We start from the raw sequence: 12,527 nt of genomic DNA on the forward strand, positions 1-12,527 counted from the left end.
ATCAATGGACATTATCCAAAGCTATTAGTCGAAATGTTTGAAAAGAAACAGCCTAAGCGTGAAACAATCCGAGTTGTAAACTTCTTAAGAGTTTAATATCCTTATCATGGAGCCCAGTCTCGCCGTGACAGGGACAAATTGCGCTTACAAGAACACGCTGACTCATTTAATGAGATACTTCTAGACGAGATAAAGCACTTCTAGCACAGACTATAATTGATGATTTTTTGGCCTCGCCACGCAATTTTTGGCGCGATTTATGCCACAGACCAAAAATAAGAACAATTGATAAAACCTTTTTGGTAATATTTATACAGCGTTTTGTAAAACAGTGGCATAAAGTTGAGAGCTAGCACCCGCTACTAGGTATTATGCTGCAAGTAGTAAATTCGTATTAAATTGACGGAATATTAGATAGTATAACATTGTTTATTATGCATATAATCATTTAATATTTTATTTATATATTATTAGGTCACGATGTATTTATCCATTATCTCTAATCCCCTTAAACAAAAAAGGTTCCATGTGTTTGTTTTTATACAAGTAGCACATTCGCCGTAAAACTTCGAGAAGAATAATTTAATGAATAAATCGTATTTCAAATCCGTTAAAAAGTCTTTAATATTTTCTTTAAACAGACCGTTTAACACTATCTCGCCAGAACTTCCTAGCACGGGGACAGGATATTGTTTGGAAATTTTATTTTTCAAAAGTTGCGGTTTTACCCACTAATGGAAAAAGTCTTAATGTTGCCTTTTTCCCTTCCGTCCCTCGCTGCCAAGAATACGCTTATCTTCATGAACTTTGCCGCAGAGTTCAACTTTGTGTCATTTTATTTTCAATGATAATAAATGAAATATTTATGGATATGCTAATGATATACAGCTAAGGATTTCGTTTGTGCGTTTGAACACGCTAATATCAGGGACTACTGGACTGATTTTGAAAATTCTTTCAACGTCATTTCTTTCATACGCACGTCATCCCGTAGTGTGTGCCTTAGGATGTATGTGTATATATTGACCAAGGGCGAATACAGAGCGGCCGCTCGCATATTATATAACTGCTAAGTAAGTACGTAGTGATAAAATTGAGGATTCCTAATATTTGCACGTAATATTTTATCGTTGAAATCTCCAATTACAGGACTATAATCATGTTTTATTACTATTTCAAATCACCACGCATAGTTAAATATTCCACTATATACTTTGAAAGCCGCAAACATTTTCCTGCACAAGCCTGTATGAAACTCACCACAATACAATCTACCACATTCAACCACAAATACAACACGCGTAACGTATTTCTAAACAAATTTCGCATTGTTATTTATTATAATAGTTAAAAGTTACCACGGGAAGTCACATTGTGGATAATATTTACAACTAGCGCTCCGCCCATGGTATATGTTATATAGCCTATAGCTCTCAGTGATCACATATATATCCAACGGTTAAATAATTTTAGAATTCGATCCAGTAGTTCCTGAGATTACCTCGTTCAAATAAACTCTTCAGCATTATACATTTCATTTTATCGATTTACAATGTATGCTAGTAATTTTTACAAAAACTGTGTTTAAGTCACCTATAATTATGTCGTTGTGTATGTATTAGACGGGAGGGCTGGTGACCCAGCAGTTGCTTGAAACTGTTTAAAAGAATCTAGTTTTAAAAACAAATTCAAGCAGCAGTCTTTCACAAAATTAGATAAGATGAGTTCATTATAATATCCAGTACTTTATAATACATTTTGTTCCATACAATATACTTCATTATATAAAGAATTAAAACTACGATTATTTAGCTATAAGTTACTTACAGAACTACTCCGTCCGCATTACAATTTAAATTGGCCAAATGTCACAAGCAGTGGTTCGTACCCACTGGATTGTAAATAATTTATTGAATATTAATTAACATCGCTGAGTAATGTGATTAACAAGCAGATTTGTGTTTCGTTTTAATTGCATAATGCACAATCGATACCGCGGGTACTGATTGTATAATGGAGCTAAAGATATCGGCCCGATTTGTCACTAGGAATTATTTTTGTTACGAAATATTGGATAATTAAATGGTCTAGTATTAAAAGGAAATGGAAATAACAGCTATACAATAAAATGTAAAATAATACAATTTTTTTTTTTGGTTTTAGTTAAGTAGTATCCTATTAATATTATAAATGCGAAAGTTTGTGAGGATGTGTGTATGTTTATTACTCTTTCACGCAAAAACTGCAGAATTGACAGCAATAAAATTTGGTACGTAGATAGCTGGACAAAAGGAATCACACACACTTTTTATCCTAGTATTTTATAGTATTTTATAATTGAAAAATATATACAAGAGCGCCTCGTCATTGAATCCATCCTTATGATAGATTTTTATTCTATTATTTAAATGTACATTTTTCAAATTCATTTATCAATAACTTACTTTTATTATGATCATACTGTATACTATATTACACAAACATTTAAAACAAAACACTACTCTTTAAAAAAATACTTCAATAAAAAATGTCACCGAATTCCCGCCATTTCTCCACTCCTAAATAAATTTTAAATATAGAACCTAACCCACTTCAAAAGTCCCAAATAAAAAATCGTACCGAGAAAGCCGGAAATTGCTTTGATGCAGCGCAATCGGGTAGATAACAGGAAAATTTTAGATTTTTCAGAACTCATGAATGTGTCTGAATGAAAATATAATATTAAAAGATTATTTCAAATCAAAAGTTTTAGCTCAACAATATTTTATTATAACATTAATATTATGTTCTATTATATTTTTGATATGCAAACCATTAACTTCTGCCGTTCAGACAAAGTGCCGGAAATTGCCCAATTGCTTTATGTCATACGAATGTTGCCTGGAAATTGTAATTATATGCTCAATGCCCACAATAACTTATTTTTGCTGTAAAAAACTGGATCTATGTTTAAATCATCAATTTATATCCAACAATTCTACATGATTTTTATGCTGCATTATCCAAATAATATTATTTATTTCGTCAGTCACACTTTTGTCATTAATTTCTAGTTCAATTAAAACCTAAAAAAAAACTACTTCTAAGAATATTCGAGTGCGATCAACCACGCTCCAACGGTCAAAACCTTCACCACAACTATAGGCTATAAAGATTATAGAGTATGAAGACATCCGAGTAAATAGGCCATTACCATACAGGTCTGATGACTGCCATAGTGCCCGGGTGGGGGTCACTTCGAGCAACAGGCAAGATCAATGCGGCCACAGCTCTCCGCGCCGCATCTGCGCCGCACTTGTTGCGCGCGTCAAACAAAGAACCATTCGGTAGTGGACACTGGCAAGTGCCATGCAAACTCATTGCTGCTAATCGTTGTTTGTAGTTTATGCGTGTGTCTGTGGGAGCAGACGGATATGTAACATTTCTGCGTTATTTACAGTAAAACTTCATTCGAGAAATTTTTATATGTAATTACAGTTAAAAATAAGAAACAGACATAGGGTTTGGGAAATTAACTTTATGTTCTTTATATACAGAATATATCGATTAACCTTTAATGAGATACAGCAAATAATAAAGGACACTTATGAAATATTAAATGTGATTTAATTTATTCATACCTTATCTACTTTATCAGGCTAATTTAAACTTATGAAAGTATTATAGATATGACGAGTAATTTTGTTTATTTGACCACGCTTATCTCAGGAACTACTGGACTAATTTAAAAAATTATTTCTCCATTGGATGAGTGATGAGTGCTATAGGCTATACATGTACCAGGAGCGAGCATGGGCGGAATGCTATTTATTAAATGAACAACTACATGTAATCTAAATATATATAATACAATTAATACAATTACAATATCATTTTTGACTACGAAATTAGGTGATTATGTATAGTATTCGCTTGACGGTATACTAATTAAAATATTTGGTCAATTCCTTCTTCTCATTTTTATTAAATAAATGTATTTTAAACATTGATGGACTTTAAGTATTACAAATTTTTATGAGAACTCTACTGCCAGATTGAAACTTCTATGACCTGAAAGGATAATAACTTTGAATGCTTGTGAAGTGGTTTAAATATTATAATGGAGTTTGTAACAAGTAAAGCATATTGTTCATCTCCAGGATACTACGGAACGACACCGCTGCGTGCCGTATCTGCCATTCCTGAAGCGTGCCACCGATTTAGAAGATAAGGACGCTTTCTAACTTAGATACCCATTTCAAACTGCTCTTACACGTCTAGGAATAAATTATATTTGTTAAACTTTTTCCTTTTCTGACCACACATAAATAGAATAAAAATTTATAATAAATAGATAATAATATATAAATAAAACATAAATATTAATATAAAGAGATTATTAATAATTTTATTTTCTAAGGATCGATTCATAAATTAAGGGTAATTTTAAACATATATATAGATAATATTATTTCATTTACTACTTTCAATACTATACTTTAGTATTAATAATACTTTAGTACTTTCAATAAACAAAGGATTGTTAACGGTTGGGTATTTGCTAATACAATTACAAAAAAACATATGAATATAATATAAAGGAAGGACTCATTTAACATTAATACGCTTAAAATTAATATACGAGATAATATGAATGTATATACATAATTAATGTAGGTACATAATTATTTCTATCTGATAGTTGGCAAAGAAGCCAGTTGATCGATTGTGAAGCGTGTATCGACCAGCAGCGCCCATAAATATTTGCAGAGGCTATATGCCTGTGCAAATGAATTACCAACTTTACTTGATAAGGGATAGTGAAAGGATTGATGATGGAAATAAAGGAAGGGTAAAGAAAAGGATACGGGACTCCGGCTCGCCTACTCACCGAACAAACATAGTAGCTTGCTTCTACTTCACGTCGACCTTTTGTGGTGTGATTCCTTACCCGTTGCGAGTTGGCCCAATTCGTGACGAGACATGCTTGACACCCACGCTAAAAATGATATAAAAATTGTCTAATCTATGTCTAAAATTACAATCCTATCGTACTAATATTACAAATGCGAAAGTTTGTAAGGATGTGTGTGCGTTTGTTGCTCTTTCACGCAAAAACTACTGAACCGGTTGCAATGAAATTTGGTACGTAGATAGCTGGACAACTGGAATAACATATAGGCTACTTTTTATCCCGATATTCCTACGAGATATGGACTTACGCGGGTGAAACCGCGAGGCGCAGCTAGTTAATTTATAATGCGAACTGTGTGTCCCAGCAACATTCAACAACATTCAACAATTTCTCTGAAAAGAAACTGTTTGATCGACAGAATCTTGGACTCAATCATTATATCATATAGGTATAGATCTCTATCCTCTTCAAGGTGTACTATTGTTGTACTTTACTATAAATTTGCAAATGTTTACATAACGACCACTTGGACTTAACCACAGGACTTAACGATTAGGGACTAACAAGGAAAAGGCAAGGGCACTCCCTTGAGACTGACCTTCGTAACATCGTTATTGGCGTCTACAAACAACGAAATGCGGATAATTTAAATAGTTGTAAAGTGTTAGGCTTACATTTTTATATTGCTTGGCTATAGATTTCGTCGTTTAATGGCTGAACAATCGGTTTATAGATTATTTCATGCAGTTTATTCAAAAATACTTAGTAAATCAGTACTTAGTAATGTCATTGTTATTGTCAATATTGTGATAATTTATCGAAATAACGCCCGCAAATAAAAAAGGGTATGTATTCATTTTTTCACCCAAGCAATTTAAAATATCATATAAAAGGTTATAAAGTCTCATGGAGTGGAAGGCGTCGATCGCCTATAGCAAAGGCTAGTACCTACCTAGTTTACTTGATCGTCCTGTCTTTATAATGTGTCAAATTGTGTATAATATGGGTATAAATAAATAAATGTATAAAAGTTTCAATTTTAAAATATAAAATATCATAATAATATAATTACAATTGAATTTAAAAGTAAGTTAAGTAATTCATAATAATAACACTTGTTAATGTAAAACGTTTATTCGTATACTACGAAATTAAAAACGCCTTGAACAAGTTAAAACTGAAATTATAATACACAAATTAAACTAACGTTGAATCGGGAACATCAATCTGCGGTTGGTTTGCAGAAATAACATATTGCACGACCTTTAGGAATACATATATTATTATTTTTCCGAGTATTATCCTTTATGACATCTATATATGATAGAAGTTCACGTAACAAGGAGTAGCTTCTCTTTTTGCATTCACTGTAAATATTTTTCGTTTCTACGTAAATAAGTAAAATAAATCATAAGACAATGGTGCGGCTTATTCTTTTTTTAAGTTTTTGTAAGACTAGCTGCGCCCCGCGGTTACACCCGAATAAGTCCGTATCCCGTAGGAATATCGGGATAAAAAGTTGCCTATATGTTATTCCAGTTGTCCAGCTGTCTACGTATTAAATTTAATTGCAATCGGTTCTGTAGCATTTGCGTGAAAGAGCAACAAACACACACACATCCTTACAAACTTTCGCATTTATAATATTAGCAGGAAGTAGGAAAGGAAGTTGGATACTTACGTATAACGAATTGTTTAATGCAGTTGTTCTTCATTCCTTCAGCTCTTGTATTACATTAATTGAATAAATATCATCGTTTGTATTGAATAATGAAATAATTTCGTTTTCAAACAATAATAACATAACATTTGCGAACTTAAATTTATTTTTTAAAATCGTGTAACTTCTTGAAACAATAGCTCGAATTGGTTTTCACTGAAAAGCTGTGTGTTACTTTATGTGCAAAGTGAAGCAAGTCATTTCCAATATATGCATAGCCTTTTCCGTATGTAATCATTTTTCAGGCTTTGTTCCTTATTAGAGTTACACAATCCTCTATCGTTTGGTGGAATAATGTATGGGGTGTATTTTCTTTCAAAGTGGTTCCACGCTCGGCTGGAAATATGGATTCAAAAATCTAATCTAATCAGCCTCGTGTCTCCATCCAGCGCTTTTCGATGTTCCCTATAGTTTCGGAATTTGCCTATAACGCCGAGTTGAAAAATTCAATCTGTACCCGTTCAAAAATCTAATATCACTAAGTGAATGCCGCTTCTTGCAAAAAGTGGTATATAAATAATATTTGTGTATATTTATGTAAAGTCGAAAATTATATAAGCGCACAATGCTTTTTTTCTATAATGCCAACGATTGATAGGACTTTAAAAACATTTCTTTGCAAGTAACATCCATTGTCTTCGTGGTTAACCCAGCTTAAGCTGATTGATTAACACGTCCTTAGATTACGTACAAACTTCTAACTTCTAAAGACACGTTGCTCCAACAATAGATTAAATCCATTGTTGAATCGCTTAATCTCGACCTAATTGAATGTGAACTAGCATCGTTGGGAATGCACTTCATGCGCTTTACATATTGAATGAGCGTTTCTTGTCCGAAATTAGACGCTATGAATACTAAAAGCTTGTAACTACCTGAATAATAAAACGGTTTTTATAAGACTTTACGTGGCGATCTCTTATTTTTTGAGAAAAGTTGTATTTTAGATAAAATACAACTATCTACTGTTCATTTATTTATAGATCAATGTTATTATATATTAAATGATGATGAATAAAGCAATGAGTAGAAATAAATACATAGGTGTATAAATAAATGAATTAAATTCTATTTTATAATCTATACACCTATGTATTCATTTCTACAAATTGCTGCGATTATTTGTCGAAAAAAGCTTTTAAAATTGGAGAGCAAAACATTAATATATCTAAGGCACAGTTCAAACGTGACCTTAAACAAACTTTCAATACAAGAAACAATTTTAAGCGTACTTGGCTCTGGGTACACTGCGGTATATCTTCTTCACACGACTGCTAAATTCACAATCATATAGATACAAACCGCAAATAGTTTCTGTGGACACAATCTGTCATTTGTTATTCACAGACCCCAAATCCCGGCCTTGGGGATTAGAAACCGCATATAACTTGCAAAGTTACAATGTTACGAACTACGGACTCAATATTTTGAACACCGGTTCGCAACACTTTGATGTTCCATTCAACATTCAGTTGGAATTCAAAAAGCTCAATCTCTTGCATTATACCATCAAAGAAGTGTGAATTTAAATAAAGCTAAAACCGTATCCCTTTTTTGTTTTCATGAATAATTTATCTTCCTACCCCTCCCTTTGCTGCAATCGACATATCTTATTTTTGTTTGTCTCCGTCTTTCTTTTGAACTGAACAGCAATAAAAACGTTGAGAACAACCATTTGCATTCATAACACTTTTGGAAAATTCCCACGAATCAGTACAGAAAGAAGTGAATTTCGGTTCCGATAAATATACCTATTTTTAAGTAGACAGAATATCTGTGAATACAAATAAATAACGAACTGGATTTTCAAACTCAGATTTGACCAACATTTTATATTAAGAACACAAGTATTATTAATTATCTATCTCAAGGATATAGACCTCTCACTGAACAAAACTCAGTTTCTTTTACATGCTACTATTTCACGCCGTTCATCTGTAGGGGTGTGGTACTTTTCGCAGTGCGAACACACAATTCGCGCCAAAGCGTGCACAGCTTCCATGTATTAAACTTTCATGATAACTTAACCGTTATGTTAATATTAATATTGATATTTCATACAATTTCGTCGCAAATATATTTGGACCTAAATCAAAATGTCAAGTGACCTTATTTCTTATTAAAGACTAGCTGTTACGAAGAGAGTTTCGTACCTACTTTAATTTTAATGCAAGAACCCCTCAGGCCAGTTAAATGACGCGACAGCTGGTTTTCCTTTCCGTGCTTATATTATTTTTTAACGAGAATTTCAAAAAAAAGTGTGCTAATATAATATTAAAGTGCGACTTTAACGCAATTGCACGTAATATATCCTATTAAATTTCGAGTGCAGAATTTTAATATATAGAAATGTTCATATGCATTATATAGAAATGTTGGATTGGAGATGACGTTAAGCCTTCATCTCAGTAAGACATTGTAAGGAGCATTACTCCACTATTTACTTTATCGTGTAATTACTGTCCTACTAAGAGTGTTATTATGGTGCTTATCATATCATTATGGAGAATGGAGGAAGTATCTATTTAAAATTTCCGTCAAAATACGTTAAATTGTGGTGACGACAGATTAGCATTAGGCAAACGTTTTCAAGGTCGCGCGGTTATTTGCAAATAAACTGTTAGAAATAAGAATAACGTGTTACTCCGTTCTTAAATTTAGTTATTTATTTATTTATTCATCATAATAATGTATTTACTTATCACTTTATTTCACTGTTGTTGACATGCTTAGGCGAGGAAGCGAGATCGACATTACAAAACTTTTATGAATTTATGAGTTAATATAATTGAATAATATCTAGAGCACATATATACGGGCGATGCTAATCCACGTGTGCACTCAACCTCACTAGTATCTACGATCTAGTCGCATTTCCCATTTCCCCAAGCCCTGGAGCATATCGTATCGTATCCAAACGTGCCTAGTGCAAACATGTATAAGACATAGGGCCATATGCAACTCATTGACAAACAACGTTCTTAACAAATCTATTTTGTCACTAATATATAAAATAATAATAATTTTCTAGCTGTGCCCCGCGGTTTCACCCCCGTCGCACACAATCATATAGGTAGCATCTAAATAGGTAATAATTAATTAATTAATGTCATAGCAATGTATACCTTTATATAATTGTCTTCCTCAATACATGGAAAAATATTAAAATAGCAATTTGTCAATTCGTACCAGCAGTTCTGAGATCAGGGCGTTCAAACAAGCATACAAGGTCTTCAATTCATGTTTTAACCGCCGCCCATAAACATTTGGAGAGGTAGTGCCTCTGCGGATGCTCTATTCGCTATTAAGGGGCAAGGGAATAAGAAAGGATTGACAACTGGAAAGAAGGAATGGACTGATATGGGTGAGGAAAAGGACGCGGGCCTCCAGCTCCCCCACTAACCGTACGAACACACAATAGTATGCTATTATTGTATAGTGTGGTACTTCCCCGGTGCTAGCTGCCCCACTTATGCTTTATTTCAGGCCATCTGTCAGAATAAATATCAATATCAATATCAATTAAATTTAACAATGAATTATAATGCCTTAAAGTTCTTGTTATAGGTGAATTATATATTGTATTAGTATTACACGAGGGCAAAAGAAAAAGATTTTTAATACTTCACCTCTGTCAACAAGGTACAGATATATCTATTGGATTAAGTAGATCTGGATAATCAATTTTACCAGTAATTTTACGTTACGTAAAAACGTCATATCCAAAAGTTTACGTCAGTTATCCAGGGGGCACAATTTGATATATTTTACCTTGCTGAGTAAGAAAAAAGCTGCAGGTTGTAATTCTATGAAAGAAGGGATGAAAATCTTTTCTGTATGTTCGACTCTGTTCCTGTCATAAAAACGCACGTCATAAAATACTCTCTAAAGCATTGGTCAACATTTTCGGCGACAAAATCCGGAGGCCCGTTTCCTGTTCCTCACTCTTCCCGGTCTAATCTTCATTTCCCGTTGTTTTATTATCACTTACCCCTAAAAGCGACTAGCGCATTCGCTGAGCCACTATCTTTGGGTATGTTCATGGTTCAAGGACTCCAGAACAGACCAAGTCTCGATGCAATCAGCTTGCATACAGCAGCTTTCCCTATTCCACTATTTTCACTACACTATTTTCTGTATAATATGCTGCACTGTAAAAAAAAAGCAGTGGTGGCTCAGTGGTGAGAACCTCGGACTTCAAAATCGATAAGTCGGGGTTCGATACCGGGCGAGCGTGCAGGAAATAAATTGATTTTTCAATTTATCTGCACATGTGGATAACATCACTACTGCTTAAAACGGTGAAGGAAAACATCGTGAGGAAACCGGCATGTCCAAGAATCAAAAGTTCGATGACATGTGACATCTGCCAACCCGCACTTGGCCAGCGTGGTGGATTATGGCCTAAACCCTCATAGGAGGCCTGTGTCCCAGCAGTGGGAACATATATGGGCTGATGATGATGATGATGATGATGCTGCACTGTAGATGTGGTCTATGGTACTGTATCCTCTGCTAAACCCGGCATGTTCCGGGGGTTGAAAGTCATCGAGTCGAGATTAGTGACGGTGACTTGATTTAAATATGGCTGTAAAAGCCGTAGTGGATGAAATCAAAGGTAACGTTCATTGATAAGTTATGTTTTATGTGATATCGGGCAACTGAGCTAATGGTTCATCTAATGGTAAATGATCATCACTATCCATGACCATTTGCAGAAATAGGGCCGCTGCAAACGCGTTGCCGGTTTTTAAGGAATAAAGGATAAAAAGACGGGGAAAAAGTCCCTCTCCCTTCCCATTAATGTATTGTATACTGGGAAGGAAAATGTATATGGGCCGACGGCTTACCCACTCACCGAACGGAAAACAGTAGCATGCTATTATTTCATGTCGATCTTCTACCGGGGTTGTCACCGGCACGGGCTGGTCCAACTCGCTAGACTCCCACACTGAAAGCAGCAATAATAGTATTTTTTTTACACATTAAAACAAATAAATCAAAGAATATTCTCACAAAACTCAGGATTCTTTTCTGTGAATAATGTCCAAAATTGATAATTTATACTGATAGATATATATATATATCATCATAGATATATCTTCATAAAACACGAAGAAGTGCTATAAACTTTTAATTTGATATTAACCAACCAAAGTTTGAGCCTATTAATTGATGAACTCAAAGAGATCATTTTGGTGATCTTAATGATTTTATAATGATCATTGCATGTATTTATAGAATACGCCCCACTAAAGCAGTCCACAGGTCCTATGGCGAAAGTATGAATCCATTATGATACGAACCCTAATATGTATTTATAAATATTTTAATAACAGTTCTCTATAGTATTATCTAAATTTGTCAGGTCGACCACTATAGCAAAGGTCACGAGCTGCCCCCTACCATTGTGACTTGAATTCTATACAAAAACGAAATTAAAGACTCTAAAGAAACGAAGAGTTGCATAGAAATAATTAAATATTCAAGTAGGTAATTCACACTTCACACACCACCATTAGCAACTAGACTTTTGGTACTAATTGGCTATATGGAAGAAAAGCTTTATACATAATAAAATAATCTTAAAACGTATAATTACTGTTGTCTGTCTTTTCGACACTCTTGCTCACGATGTTATGGTATCTATATACTAATCTAGTTTACTACTTTGTAGTCAGACAACTTGTCACTGTCAACTTCACTTCATTATTTTCATTTTTATCTTGAACGCATTCATAAATGTAAAACGACATTAGTGTGAGTGAATGTCAATTTTATTTCTATTTTTATATTCTGTAGTTTCCTCCGATTCCAATGCTTTGTAGAAACAACTATTATTAAGATTGCATATTCACAGATAAGAACAATACATATTTGTAATAAAGTACTCACGACTACGTAAGTTTCAGT

The 12,527-nt window shown here is 33.7% G+C and overlaps 1 long non-coding RNA gene across 1 annotated transcript; it reads right to left on the reverse strand.

Annotated features, from left to right (window-relative positions):
* Positions 1 to 4,496: 4,496 nt before the first annotated feature.
* LOC119829670 lies at positions 4,497 to 11,552 on the reverse strand. Its single transcript, XR_005287816.1, has 2 exons — positions 11,473 to 11,552; positions 4,497 to 4,978 (listed from the first exon to the last, which is right to left on the reverse strand). It is a non-coding gene; the product is annotated as an uncharacterized LOC119829670 (long non-coding RNA).
* Positions 11,553 to 12,527: the final 975 nt, after the last annotated feature.

The sequence above is a fragment of the Zerene cesonia genome, chromosome 10, assembly GCF_012273895.1.
Source record: "Zerene cesonia ecotype Mississippi chromosome 10, Zerene_cesonia_1.1, whole genome shotgun sequence".
Classification (NCBI taxonomy): domain Eukaryota; kingdom Metazoa; phylum Arthropoda; class Insecta; order Lepidoptera; family Pieridae; genus Zerene; species Zerene cesonia.